This window comes from Nomascus leucogenys, chromosome 21 (assembly GCF_006542625.1).
Source record: "Nomascus leucogenys isolate Asia chromosome 21, Asia_NLE_v1, whole genome shotgun sequence".
Classification (NCBI taxonomy): domain Eukaryota; kingdom Metazoa; phylum Chordata; class Mammalia; order Primates; family Hylobatidae; genus Nomascus; species Nomascus leucogenys.
This window is the reverse complement of record NC_044401.1, coordinates 76,246,149-76,260,977: the sequence shown is the minus strand read 5'-3', so window position 1 is coordinate 76,260,977 and position 14,829 is coordinate 76,246,149. Positions and strand designations below refer to the sequence as shown.

At 42.6% G+C, this 14,829-nt stretch overlaps 1 protein-coding gene across 2 annotated transcripts in view; it reads right to left on the bottom strand.

Moving 5' to 3' along the window:
- PRICKLE2 (prickle planar cell polarity protein 2) overlaps nt 1-14,829 on the bottom strand; it is a 351,868-nt gene that overhangs the window by 172,941 nt on the left and 164,098 nt on the right. Inside the window, exon 1 of one of the 2 annotated variants that reach the window (XM_030801630.1) lies at nt 1,484-1,758. The exons of the other annotated variant lie outside the window; for it this stretch is intronic. The gene's annotated coding sequence lies outside the window, so the exon portion shown is untranslated. Of the gene's footprint in view, nt 1-1,483; nt 1,759-14,829 lie in introns of those variants that run through there. 2 annotated transcript variants of the gene reach the window in all.

The following is a 14,829-nucleotide window of genomic DNA, read 5'->3' as shown; positions in this document are numbered from 1 at the left end:
CCAAGTGGTATTTGTTCTATCTGTACAGACAGGGCCGTGTCCACGTCTCTAATTACTCAACTAGCTGCACAGATAAAAACATTTGTGTACAGAAAGCACGGAACTCAAAGTATACAAATGATTCACACCACCTAAACAAATGCAAATAAAGGCCAGCCCAGCAAAATAAAGGCTTCTAGAAGCCAAAATAATTTAATATGGGCGGAAATGGAATTTGGCAATCCACACATCAGACTCTGCTCCAATTTTGGAAGGCATGTCTTCCAGCTGCCTCATCTTAAAAAAAAAAAAAAAAAAAAAAAAGTAAACTCTGACCCTCTGCATTCGATTCTCAACCTCTTGCTTAGGTACACACAAGTGAACAGATGGGTGGGGGGAGCTGAAACCTCATCTTTTAAATCTTACCCAGCACCTACCCACAATCTTTCCTGATTATTTTGGTTTTAAAATTTCCCAGGGCACGGCTGCCCAGGCACCCCAGATTTGTAATCCCAACCTTCACCAAGTCCTGACTCTTCCAGCATCTGAGAGGGTGCATTTGGTAACTTGGAAAGTAAGAATTAACTCTCTCATCTCCAAACTATACACTCCCCCATGTAGAGCTAGGAAGGGCCAGGACAGGGGCCCTCTCCACCTACCCCAATTCGGAAAGAACACATTAACAAATCCAGAGTTGCTTCATTACCGAAGTCCACCAAGAAGCAAAGAAATAGATTTTTTTTTTTTTTTTGAGACGGAATCTTGCTCTGTCGCCCAGGCTGGAGTGCAGTGGCGCAATCTCGGCTCACTGCAAGCTCCGCCTCCTGGGTTCACGCCATTCTCCTGCCTCAGCCTCTCCGAGTAGCTGGGACTACAGGCGCCCGCCACCACGCCCGGCTAATTTTTTGTATTTTTTAGTAGAGGCGGGGTTTCACCGTGGTCTCGATCTCCTGACCTCGTGATCCGCCCGCCTCGGCCTCCCAAAGTGCTGGGATTACAAGCATGAGCCACCGCGCCCGGCCAGAAATAGATTTTGAAAGTTCTGGGAAAATAGACAACTTTTATCTTTTCGGGGATATAAGCTCAAAATAAAAAGGTATGTCGGAAGAAGTAAGGCATGTCTTAAAGTAGATCTTCCTGGAGATGTTAAGAAATATTTTGAACAGAAAATAACTAGGTCATTAACAGTAAATACCTTTTAAATATTTAGGGGAAAATGCATTCTAAGAGAATGAAGGCTATTTTAAAAGCCCCTCGTGATATTATGATTACTATTGCTGGTTAATAAAGTGGCTGCACGAAAGGTGGCTGACACTCAGACTCTCAGTTCACCAGGTCCCCACCGCGGGGCTCCTGACTTCCCAGCGTCTGCGTGGCAAAGCGCATCTCTCCCAGAGCTTACTCTCCAGCTGCAAGGCCCCTTTTTCAGGGGAGCTCCTGAAACCAGGAGCAAACATGCCCCTGCGCCCCCCTCCGTGCTCCCCGGCTATGGGGGGCCACTTACCCGGCTTAGCCTTGCATTGCTCCGACGCTACGGCGCCTCCGCCGGCCCGGGAAACTGGGGGGAGGCGGGGAAAGGGGGTTGGAGACCCAGGGGCAGGGGTAGCGGCCGCAGTTAAGGAACCCAGCGGGGCGTCGGCAGCCAACTGCCCGGAGCCGGAGGGGGCCCTGCAGGGGCTCCGCACAAGGGGGGTAACATTCCCGGGGCGGCAGCTGCTCTGTGCGCAGCTCCGGATCCAGGAAAATCGCTCAGGTCCTGGGGAGAGGAGCTCCAAGCTCTCTGGGCTGCCTCCCGGCTGCTTAAAGGGACGCCTCCCCGCCTCCCACTCCGCTTATTGGTGAAAATCTCGAGCCACAGGCCAATCCTAGGCCTGTTCCCAAATTGAGATTTCAATCAAGGGAGCTACTACTTTAAAATTAGAAAGGGCTAATGGAGTGCTGAGCCACCTTTCAAAAGCAGAAGGACACAGGCTTTCTGGCCCTCAGACCAGAGGTCCTGAGGGCTGGCAGTGGCTGGAAGAGAAAGATTCTACTGTGCCACGCACACAAGGAACAGGGGGCATGCTGGACTCCTAGGCTTCACCCCTCCTGTGCCCCCCTCAACCCACTGCTGTCCTTCAAGGCTCATCCAGTTTTATCACAGACACTGGAGGCCTTCGTGGCTGTCTGCTCTTGGCGCTCCTAAAGCCTTTGCTTATGTCGCTTTCCAGCCACTCATCACATTTTCACTTTTTTGCTTAATCTGTCACTCCCTTTACACTGTAAATTCTACCAAGGTAGGAATGTTTTTATCAAGACATATCACTCCCTACCCTGGAACCCTGTGAGCTCTCAGTAAATGTTTGTTGATGATTAAATGAATGAATACACGAAAGAATGAATAATGGAAGTATGTCCCTTGTTGGCTGTGCCAGTACAATTGTTAATTAAGACAGTAGTCCAAAGGCCAGGCATTAATTTCACACAAAACTATGTTCATATATGGACTCTCTCTCTTACAGGTAGGTAACCTGCATTTTAGTTTCCTTGTCTGTAAAGCATGATCATGAAATTTACCATCTCATAGGGTTGTAGTAAAGATTGCATGAGCTCATGTTTAGTCCAGAGGAGGTGCTCAGTCAATCACCTTGGAAAACTGAATGGTCAACAGCTGTCGTTATTACCGCAATTAAAATACATTTGCTGGAGATTTGGGCTGAGTCTGACTGCTGATTTGACTTTGTAGTGAGCACAGTTATTAATGAAACAAATGTGAATTAAGTGCCAGTTCAGTGCCAGGCCCCGTGCCCGGTACTAGGATCATCAATGAAAGATAAAGTCATTGACCACAAGGAACCCATACTGGTGGCAGGCGGAGGAGGGAAGAGAAGGAAATAGACGAAGTGAATTATGCTAAATGATAAACAAGCAAAGACATATGTAAAGGAATGTTCATTGTAGGATAGTTTATAATATCAAAATAACTGAAAAGATAATTATCCAATAATAGGGGACATTAGTACATTATGACACATCCGTATGATAGAATACTATACAGTCATGAGAAAGAAGAGGCAGAACTAAGTGCACCAGTATGCACTGAGCTCCACAATACATTGCTAAGTACAGTGCAGACAGTAAAACATATTTCTGCTTGCACAAAACATCTTCATGTGTTACGTATGTGCATGTACATATGCTGTATATGCAAAAAGTACTTCTAGAACTATGCCTAAGAAAATGATAAATGTTATTGTTACTGACAAGGTGATTTGAGGCCTAGGCAGATCTAAGAGGATGAGGACACTAACGTTTCATCGTATGTCATTGTATATTATTTGAACCTTTTACCATGAGCTTGTAATGAGGTCCTGGTTCCGGCAAAATGGCAAAAGATGACAACCTGAAAATTCCAACTCTTCAAATACCTAGACATGCTAGATAAAATATAACAAAAATTATTTTAAATGCCTAGCTGACTCACAATAAAGAAAGGAAGGCTGGGCACCATGGCTCATGCTTGTAATCCCAACACTTTGGGAGGCCACACCAGGAGGACCACTTGAAGCCATGAGTTCAACATCGGCCTTGGCAACATAGCAAGACACCATCTCTACACAAAATAAAAAACTAACTGGGTGCAGTGGTGTGCACCTGTAGTCCTAGCTACTTAGGAGGCTGAGATGGTTGGTTCGGCCCAGGAACTCAAGGCCACATTGAACCATGATGGCACCAGTGTACTTCAACCTGGGTGAGAGCATGAGACCTTATGTAAAAAAAAAAAAACAACAAAAAAACAGGAAAATGCCAAGAAATAAACAGGTAATTAAAAACAAGAGTAAGAAGCATGCAAAGTTATGCTGTGGCTATTAGAGAGGGCGAAGAGTGGTTGGTGGCAGACAAAAGGGTTGTCTGGGTTCCCTAGGGGCTAGGATTGTAATGCCCACACAGGAGACAGACAGTGCCTCGGGACAAAGAGAAGCAGGAAGCTGTTACAAGACCTTTGTAGAAAGCCAAGAGTATTCACTGAGGGCTGCACCTTCAATGAACAAATAGATTGGAAAAATTGACAACCAGCTAGGTAAAACTTGTCTGTCTCTACCTGTATGGTGGGTGAGAGGGAAATATTTTAACTGAGAATGAGAAATCCTAGGCCTTTGTCTTTCTTGAGATTCTAGGAATAACAAAAGTCAAAATCAGGAAGCTGTGACTAAAAAAATTAATATTAAAATTGGTCCTGTTCATGACATGCCAGGAATGCCTTATAGAAACAAAGGAAGATTTCTCTGGCCACTTCTACAACCCAGGCTACAACCAATCCCACAAGCATGAGATCCCAACAGTAAATTATACAACATCCAGAAACTGATGTTACAAGTCAACAAATAAAAGAATAAGAGGCTCAAGAATTACAGGTCATGAAACAATTGAAATTCTGAAAAGGAACATGGAATGAGAAAGTTTATAAGGATTTAAAACACCGAAGCTAAAATTGAGACCCTAAAAAAGAACAAGACATGCTGACTATTCCTCTCCATAGATCCACTAAAATTAAAAACTCAATGGATAGGTTAAATAGACACTACTAAAGAGAGAAATGTAGATCTTACGACACTACACAAATAAAGCACAAAAGGATAAAGAGTCGAAAAATATCTGAGAGATAAAGAGATATGGAGAATAGAATGAGAAGGCCCAACCTCTGTGTAATAGGACTCGCATAGGGAGAGACCAAAGAAATCAGGAAAAGCCAATAGCTGAAGATATAATGGCTGAGAATTTTCTGAAATTTTTAAAAATCACGAATCCTCCCATTCCAGAAGCACAAGCCATCTCAAACAGGATAAACACAGAACATTTGCAAGTATTAATTATTCAAAAAACAACAGTTAATAAAAAACTGAAGTGGGGAAAAATAAAGTGGTGTGATAATGTAATGACAGTGGTAAGTAGCAGAAGGCATTTTGTAGTCCAGAAGAGAGGCAACTTCTGCCATCCCACATTTGAAGCTGCACTCTATTTTCCTGAATTTTTCATCCCCAAATATAAGGAATACAAAACAACAGCATGTTCTTGAAGACTTAGCTTTATATTTTTTATGGTGTCCAGGTGCCCAGGGAAAAGTGGCAGAGATCTCCTGGGAAAGATGCATTTATTCAGCCATCAAACAAAAGCAGCAAAAAACAGAAAACAAAACAAAACAAAACAAAAAGCCCCAAGTCCCTGCCCTCAGGGATCTTACTCTGGTGGTAGAAGCAGCTATCACACAATGGAGAACATCATAATAAGGGAATAGAAACTGCTATGGAAACTCGGAGGAAGAATGTCTCAACTAGCATTGCAGGGAGAGGTGGTAGCCCAGGGAAGGCTTCTTGCAGGAAGTCACATCTGCCATGAGGGACCTGGTATCTTTAGGGGAGAAGATTAGAATCAGATTTGCCTTTAAACCTCAGTACTGCCACTTATTATCTTGTGACTTTGGTCAGGTTGTGTATCTTCTCCAAGCTTCATTTATCTCATCTGTAATGGAATTCTTATCACTAGTCTTGGGGCTGTTTTGAGAATATGTATTAAGCATGCAGCAGAGTGCCTAGCCCATAATTAATTTCTACTAAATAGGTATCCAATATTATTATTAGACAAAATCCAGTCTGGGTAGAAAAAAAAAACGCTTCTGTTTTCAAAGATGATTCTCTTCTAACAGTTAAAGACAGAGACTTCAGTCTACTTTCATGAAACTACCCTGAGAAACATAAATTGTTTACTGAGTATCTATCATTTGAAAGACATATCATCATCAAAATACAGGGTTATCAGATCTAGTCTTTTCCATAAAATAATTTCAAATCTACTTCCCAAAATACAACTAATAAGGGCTACCTATGTTAAGTGTCAAATAAATGATTTTCTCCAGTGTTAAATCTTGAATCTGTGACAAAATTCTTGTTCATATCATTAAACCTTCAGATTCCCAATTACACATCAAGTTGAAAGAATTCAGCGTCAAGCAGGAGAAGGATTAAATGGACCCTCCTCAGCATCACTCAATAGGTCTGTGAATGGTGGGGATGATAGAGAGGAAACTTGTAAAGTCCAGCCAACCATTGCTGGGCTGTGCCAGTGCTCGGTGGAGAAGAACACAAACAACACAGAGCTATGTAGCCAACCTGGAGGAATTGCCTCAACTGAAGTGAATGAAATTCAGTAATGGCAAAGGTTGTGCCTGCCCTTTGGAAGAAGCACTGAACTGTAAAGTCTTAGAGAGGAAAGAATTGGGCAAGGGCATGCTCTTCCATTAATTCCTTCGTGCACTACTTAACGAACATTTATATAGTATCTACTATGAGATATAGTTTACCATGTAGGCTGGGTATACACGGAGAAACAAGACTAAAACAAAATGCCTGCCTTCAGGAGCATAAAATATAGTAATTGGAGATCCTCTTTACTTGAAAAACAAGGCACTCTGACATTCTTCCTTCTACTGTCCAATGAGTACCTAACTTTTGTAACCATCTTGAGTATACTCCTGGGAGTAAACACCACTTGTTTCACAATGGAAATAGATCTCACGTCTTGGGCTAGCATCAGTTGACTAGTAGTGGCTTCCTGGAGTGCTGACTTGACAAGAAGTCATGCTGCGTTGGCAGGAAAGCACGCTATGATTGGTTAGTGATGTCTGTCATGTGGATGGATAAGGAGTGACAGCACTAATGCTATAAATTTGACATCTTCCATCTAGTCCAACCCCCTCATTCCACAGATGAAAAAACAGAACAGATCTTTCTTTTTTCCTGTGGCATTTAAATTCAGCAACACTTGCAAGGGCAACCGAGGAGAACCTCCATATCTGAAATGTTGCTGAGAGAGAAAAAAATCTATAGCTTAGAATATTTCTGATGAGCTTTTAAGATACGAACTCAAATCCTTGAGCAGCCTTTGTATTCTGCAACAAGCTGACTAAATGGAGAAAGCTAGTAACTTTGATCTCCCCATTAGCTACAAAGTGTATCCCCCTCCACATATACAAGATTATATTCAATATACATAATTTGAGGATGCTTGAGAATTTAAAATGCATTGAGGGACAGAAATGTCTATAAACTGAATATATTTCAGAAATACAAAATGAATAAACACATAAAACAGCAATTCGCATGTTATTTAAGAAAGGACAAAGATTTTTATCATCTTATTCTATTAAATGGTATAGATATCATCAGCCAAACAAAGGAAAAGAAAGGCTCTTATTTATTTTCATACAGACACTTTATATCCTGGGGACTCTGTAACAGTAACTAAGGAGATAGGGTTTGTCCCCATTCAGCAGGTCTATGCCCAATCTATCAACACTTACAACCATCACTGAGTCCAATCACGAAGAATCCAATCCAGGCTCCTTGGCTGCAAAGGACAGAATGGTAAAAACGGACAACAGATAAGCAGTAAGTCCAACCTCAGCCTCATTCAGATACAAAGAACAAATTGTAGCATTTGATTAATATGCCAGCTCTTCTGTCATGCCAACTGCAAAGTGAATTTTCTGGAAAACCAACTCCTTGAGAAATAGGTCTAATTAATTCAGTTATATAAACTCCAGTGAAATATTAGGGGGAAGGGACAGGAGACAGAGTGAGAAGGAGGCTAGGAAGGAAGAGGAGAAGAAAGGAAGCAAGGAAGGAGGGAATGAATTAAAAGAAGTTAGGACATTACAAAAAGGATGCTCTGGAGATCCTGGGTTACTTTATGAACCAAGGCTGGGCGCAGTGGCTCACGCCTGTAATCCCAGCATTTTGTGATGCTGATGGGGGCGAATCACGAGGTCAGGAGTTCGAGACCAGCCTGGCCAACAGGGTGAAACCCTGTCTCTATTAAAAATACAAAAAATTAGCTGAGCATGGGGGCAGGCCCCTGTAATCCCAGCTACTCAGGAGGCTGAGGCAGGAGAATTGCTTGAGCCCGGGAGGCGGAGGTTGCAGTGAGCCGAGATTGCGCCACTGCACTCCAGCCCCGGCGACAGTGTGAGACTGTGTCTCAAAAATAAACAAACAACACAAAACAAAAAAACCCAAAAGGGATATTCTGACTTAAGACAACAGGAATCATATTTATATTTCAATCAAATGCACTGTTGAAGGTATGGATAAGAAATTAAAAGATGGCCTACTCAAACAACTCTGTAATACATACATTTGTTAGACTAGTTTTTATCCCCCCCAAAACTCAGTCAATGGCATATCACCTTCAGTGTATCTGCTAAATCTGCTTTCACTAAGTACCATGTTTGTCATTTGTCATATTGAATATACCTTATATTATTATTTATAATGAATAAACAAATTGTGATACGTCCACAAAATGAAATAGCACTCAGCAGTTAAAAGGAAATGAATAAAGCTGGGCGTGGTGGCTCACGCCAGTAATCCCAGCACTCTGGGAGGCCGGGACGGGTGGATCACCTGAGGTCAGGAGTTTGAGACCAGCCTGGCCAACATGATGAAACACCTTCTTTACTAAAAATACAAAAAAATTAGCCAGGCGTGGTGGTAGGTGCCTGTAATCCCAGCTACTTGGGAGGCTGAGGCAAGACAATCTCTTGAACCTGGGAGGCGGAGGTTGCAGTGGGCTGAGATCTTGCCACTGCACTCTAGCCTGGGCAACAGACAGAGTGGGGCTCCATCTCAAAAAAAAAAAAAAAAAAAAAAAAAGCAAATGAATAGATGCAATGAGAAAGATGAATTTCAAATATATGATGCTATATGAAATGAGATAGACGGAAATGGCTATATACTACATGACTGCACTTTGTGACATTCCAGAAAAGGCACAATTACAGAAACAGAAAGCAGATCAGTAGTTGCCAAGAGTTGGGGATGGGAGGTGAGGATGCTCGTGAATTTAAAATGCACTGGGGGGACAGAAATTTCTATAAACATACAGGTAGCACGAGAAAATCTTGGAAGGTGGTAGAACTGACTTGTATTCTGAGTGTAGGAGTGGTTATATGACAGTATATTACTCTATGCATACTGTATATTACTATATGCATTTGCAAAAACTCATGCAAGTATAAACTAAGAATTAATTTTATTGTATGCAAATATAAAAAGTGGAAAACAAAAACAAACAGACAAAACCCCAAAACTTAAAACCATCCCTCGTAACATTTTGGTTTTAATTATTCCTGTATTAAATATTTGCCTGTTGTCTTACTTGCTGCTTGCTCTTATAAAGATGTTTAATGAATCGCTCAAAAAATACTTCATAAGGTACTGTTACCTGCTAAAAACTGTGAACCTAAAGTTGCTCTTTCTTCATTATAAAGGAAAATGATGAAATTTTAGAGGTGTGTCAACCCTAACCCTCAAACGAGACCTCCTCCTTGATGCCTTACAAGGTTTGGAAGACTGAAAAGAGAGTGTTTGTAACTACACAGAACTCAATGTTAGTTATCAAATTGACCCTGCATCCCCCTCAACCATCTCACCCTTTGGGAAACAGTGCTATAGATCCAAAACTCCATCAGGGAAGAGGTTGCACCTATCTTATTGTTCACATCATCCTCAGTATCTAACATAGCAGGCGCTTGATAAATATCCAAAAATGAGCATGTGAAACCTCTCTGCAGTGTCTCACACTCCACCCTCCAGGTGAGCAAACTCCTGAGGCAGCGCAGTTCATCACAAGCCGGCATTCCTCCACTGCAGACCACAGAGAGCAAGTCCAGCCCCTCCTGCGCTCAACATCCTTCCAAACCTGAGCCTTGTCTTCTAGCAACTCGGTTCTGTTAAGTGCTGCTTGTGGGACATTGTTTCAAACCTTTTTACCACCCCAGCCACTCAAAATGTGACATCCAATTAAACAAGAACAAGGAATTATTGTCAATATTGTCAGGTGAGATGTAGTTAGGTAAGAACACATCCATGCTTTCCAGAGAAACATGTTCAAATATGTAAGGCTAAAATAACACAACATCTGAGACGTGCTTTGAAACATTTAGGAAGGAAGCAGGAAGGTGGGATAAAGGGAGGGAGGTCAAGCAACAGGAAATCGGGACATAGGAAGAAAATGTAGCTAGACTTCGATAATTGTGAAATCTGTTATGTGGAGACGCATTGTACAGGTCTCTCTTTTAAATTTATTTTAGAGATAGGGTGTCACTCTGTCACCCAGGCTGGAGTGCAGTGGCATAATGATAGCTCACTGCAGCCTTGAACATCTGGGCTCAAGCCATCTTCCCACCTCAGCCTCCAAAGTAGCTCAGACCACAGGCACATGCCACCACGTCAGGCGGATTTTTTAAATTTTTTGTAGAGACGTGGTCTTGCTATGTTGAGCAGGTCAGTCTCAAACTCCTGGCCTTCAGTAACCCTCCATCTCAGCCTCCCAAAGGTCTAGGATTACAGCTGTGAGCCACCGCACCTGGCCTGTACTGTTCTTTTGATTTTTGATTATGTTTGAAAATGGTCTTAGTAATAAAAAACCTTCAAGCATGGTTTGTCCAGGGCAGGGTGGAGTGGGTGTATGCCCTCCTCATTCCCAACACATGATTTCAACATCATATTAATTTGATAAACACTGAACTGTTGAGCAAAACCTGTTTAAGATTCGTTGTTTTTCTTTTCTCTTTTTTTTTTTTTGAGATGGACTCTCGCTCTGTCGCCCAGGCTGGAGGGCAGTGGCGCGATCTCGGCTCACTGCAAGCTCCGCCTCCCAGGTTCATGCCATTCTCCTGCCTCAGCCTCTCCGAGTAGCTGGGACTACAGGCGCCCGCCACCACACCCGGCTAATTTTTTGTATTTTTAGTACAGATGGGGTTTCACTGTGTTAGCCAGGATGGTCTCGATCTCCTGACCTCATGATCCACCTGCCTCGGCCTCCCAAAGTGCTGGGATTACAGGCATGAACCACCGCGCCCGGCCAGTTGTTTTTCTTTTCATTTGTGTTTTGTGTGTGTGTGTGTTTTCTTTTTCCTCTACACATCTCTCACTACACTGCCTATTCTACAGCTGGGTAATTGGGTGTCTGACTTCAAGGGCAGTTCTGCTCATTTTCAAATTTTTCCTTCAGCCTTTCTATAAACAAATCAGTACCATGGGCAAGTACCTAGATCATCCCTACTTGTGCAGATATTACAGATTTGCAATCTGCTTCTTACTGCCATGTACCATCCATTCTATCCATTTCTAAATGTTTGACTATGACGGTCGACAAAAGAACCACCCTGGGAATTTAACAATTCCGTAGATTTCTGGGCCTCGCTCTTGGAAATTCAAATTTATTATGTTTGGAACAGGATCTAGAAATTGTATTTTTAAAGCTTTCTCAAAACCCAACTAATATATTTATTATTTCTCCACTATATCATTAAGTAGGTTAGTAAATTGATAATGAATTCTAAAGACTGAATAGAATCTCTTGGCTACATTTGTGGGAGGGAAAGAGGGAGGAAATTGAAATATTTATATTATCTAAATTTGACTGCCCCTAAATTGAAAAAGCAAACATTCCAGGACAGAGGGGAAACAGATGCCTCTCAAGCTCTTAGAGCATTTCTAGAAGAGGTAACGTGTATGTATAGGGAATCTAGGTGTCAGTATTTGCATTTTCTGGGCCTCAATCTTGATGCCTCTTTTCTTGCTAGTTGTGGAAAGAGTTTTTGGCCCTCTGTTTTTAGGCACATTACTTTGGAGGTGTACACCACATTTGGCCATGCTGATGGGAATGCACTGGCTCTCTCTTGTGTGCACTCTCCCTCTCTCTCTTTCTCTCATTTTCTTTCTCTGAACCTGCTGCCCCAAACACTCCCCTTTATGTGATATCTCATGTTGATAAACTACTATCCTGTCTACCATTGACTATCTCCTGAATGGTTGCGTGACTTTTCACTTTGGGGAGCTTTTTTTGGTTTGTTTTTTTGATCTGTTCCTCTCCTCCCCTCCCTCTGCAAAAGCATCGCTGGGAAGACAAACGTCACATCTTCAAGGCTCTCTAGAATTTCTCACAATGCTTGTAACAACGCTAAGGCAACGGTAGACACTTACTCAGTCTTTACTAATTGATGGCCATAGATTCCCCACTTACCACTCTGAATAAGGGGAGAAGAGGTATCCCATGCTACTGCCAAAATCCACCTTCAGATTGAATGCCTTGGAGCAACTTGCTCGCATTTAAAGAACTATTGATATATCAGTAGTTGCTTACGGGGGAGAGTATTCTCTCTCAGGGTCAAGTGATGAACAATTACTATAAGCTGCCAATCATAAATTCTCAATGCTCTTTGCATTTTAGTCTCTTTGCTGCTGCTCCCCTCTGGATATAAAGTGTGAGGTTTCCAGTTACTGAACTCCTAGTTAGGCGACGGAATTTGGGAGGTTCCCAAAAGAAAGCCTTACATTTCCATTGCCCGTTGAACACTCTGCCCTCCTCTGGAAGAGCAACAAAAGAATTTCAAGAATTTGCCTTTCCTAGAATGATCAGCAGAGGTAGAGGAATGTAGAGCAACTATTAACTAAAATAAGTTAAATCCAAAGACATCATTTATCCCTACTGACCCGATTGCTCTTTACCACGGAATTGAAAATTCATAATTGAACACTTTTTAAAAATCTATTTATAATATGAAGCTTTCACCTCCAGATTTATTTTCCAAGACGAATTCTAGAATTGGTGCTTGTAAGACCTCAATTTACCAGCTGATGTACAATTTCCTTTCATTTCTGTGATTATCAGCAGGTCAATTTATATGACTCTGGTAATTGCAATGCACCGGGGTTGATTATTTCTCAGAATTATCTATTCTAAAGCATAAATAATTATGGACAAAATTGAAAGCCTGAACAAAATTGAAAGCTATGGAGTCACAGCTTTCCTGGGGTGGCATAAAAATTACCAGGCTGTAAAAAGTCAACCTTCAGTCTGTCCTGATTTAACTCCCTAGTGAGTTATGCCAATGAGACCAAACAGAGGTCCACAAGTTACCAAGCAGAGTACTACAGCCTTGGGAAGGCAGAAGTCACATCTGGTAAACATATACTGTAAGAGACGGAGTATACGTGTTTCTGGAAAATTGCAACTCATAGCAACTCATTCTCTTGATGAGGGTGGCAAAGGCCTGTCAGTTATGACACCACCCAGGTCCAGCTTCCACAGCAAATACCACTACATGATCACAGAACTCTTTCCAGCTGGGCCTGGAAGCAGCCTCAGAATGTTTCTCAACACAACTCTCCCATAAAGGAAGCCCTTATTTGGGACAGGTGCAGTGACTCCAGCCTGCAATCCCAGCACTTGGGAAGACTGAGGCAGGCAGATTGCTTGGGTACAGGAGTTCGAGACCAGCCTGGGCAACATAGGGAGAACCCAAGTCTACAAAAAATATAATAAATTAGCCATGTCTGGTGGTGTGCATGCACCTGTAATCCCAGCTACTTGTGTGGCTGAGGTGGGAGGATCTCTTGAGCCCAGGAGGTCAAGGCTGCAGTGAACCATGACTGGGCCACTGCACTTCAACTGGGGCAATGGAGCAAGACCCTGTCTCTAAATAAATAAATAAATAAAGCCCTTATCAATTGATTTCAACCAGCCTGCAAGATGAACTCCATTTGCCTCCTGCTGAATTAAATGTGGTAACAGTCATCCCACTTCTCCTGTGCACTAAAGCCACACTTGCATTTGACTGAAAACTCTTTTAAATGTAGCGGGGGGAAAAAGAGAAAATAGAACAAAAAAAAAAAACCCTGAAGAACATGTATATACTTAAATCTGTCCTGCCCACTGTTTTTAGAAATCACTGGGTCCCCAAGAGCCACTCTTTTTTGGGTCCCTGAAAGTTCTGAATGTTTTGTCATTCAACCTCCCCACTTGTTCTGAAGATTCTCTCACAGCAAAGAGAGGAGGCTTCTTCTCAGTTTTCTTTGCTGGCTCCTCTTTCTCTGCCCTTCCTTTGCAAAGAAGTTTCTGCCATGGGCCCTGTCTCTTATCAGAGCCTCCACTCTCCAAGGACAAGCTCATTTTGGCTCCTTCTCTCCAGTGGCATCTATCAGGTTCTGTCTGCTGACCCCTCATTTAAGTGCCTGGCAGGCACTGTTCTAAGTGTTGAGGATGTGGCTGTGAACCACACAGACACATTCCTTGCTTGCATGGAACTTAAATTCCACTGTGGTACAGAAAGACAATAAGCAAATAAGTTCCAAGGGTAAAATGAAACTCAATGAGGAGACAGAGATGATGGGGAAGGCAAGGAAGTGCTAGGGGAGACAGTGCTGCTAACCTCAAATTTCATCTCCAGCCCAGAAATCTCTCCTAAGGTCCATACTCATGTGTCCTAATTATCTTCTGGGTGTGTCTGCCTGGAAGCCCCACAGGTGCAAAGTCAACTTGTCCACAACTGATGCATCATCTTCTTCCAAGTTCCCTTCATCAGGGGAACCATCTACCAAGACTCCATGTCAGACACCAAATGCCATCCTCAACCTCTCTCATCCCCTCCACATGCAAACAGCTTCCATGTATCTCCAATGCTCTCTGCTTCCCTATTGCCCTTCTCTATTCTTGATGCAATGCCCCGCTCCAGGCACCATCATCTCTCTCCAACACTGCTGAATCGGTCTTACTACCTGGACTGCCTGCCGGAGATCTTGCCTCTCCTCTCTTCACCCCCATCTCAATTCTATTTTATATACTGTGGCTGCAGTCATATTGCTAAATGACCCATCTGATCATGTCATTCTCCACTCAAACTCTTCTGTGATTCCCTTTTGCTCTCGGATGAAGAAACCCAACTCGCAAAGCCCTTTGAGATATGACTCTTGCTTACAATGCCAACTTTCTTTATCAAAATTGTCCCGCAGATCCTGGTCTCCACATTCT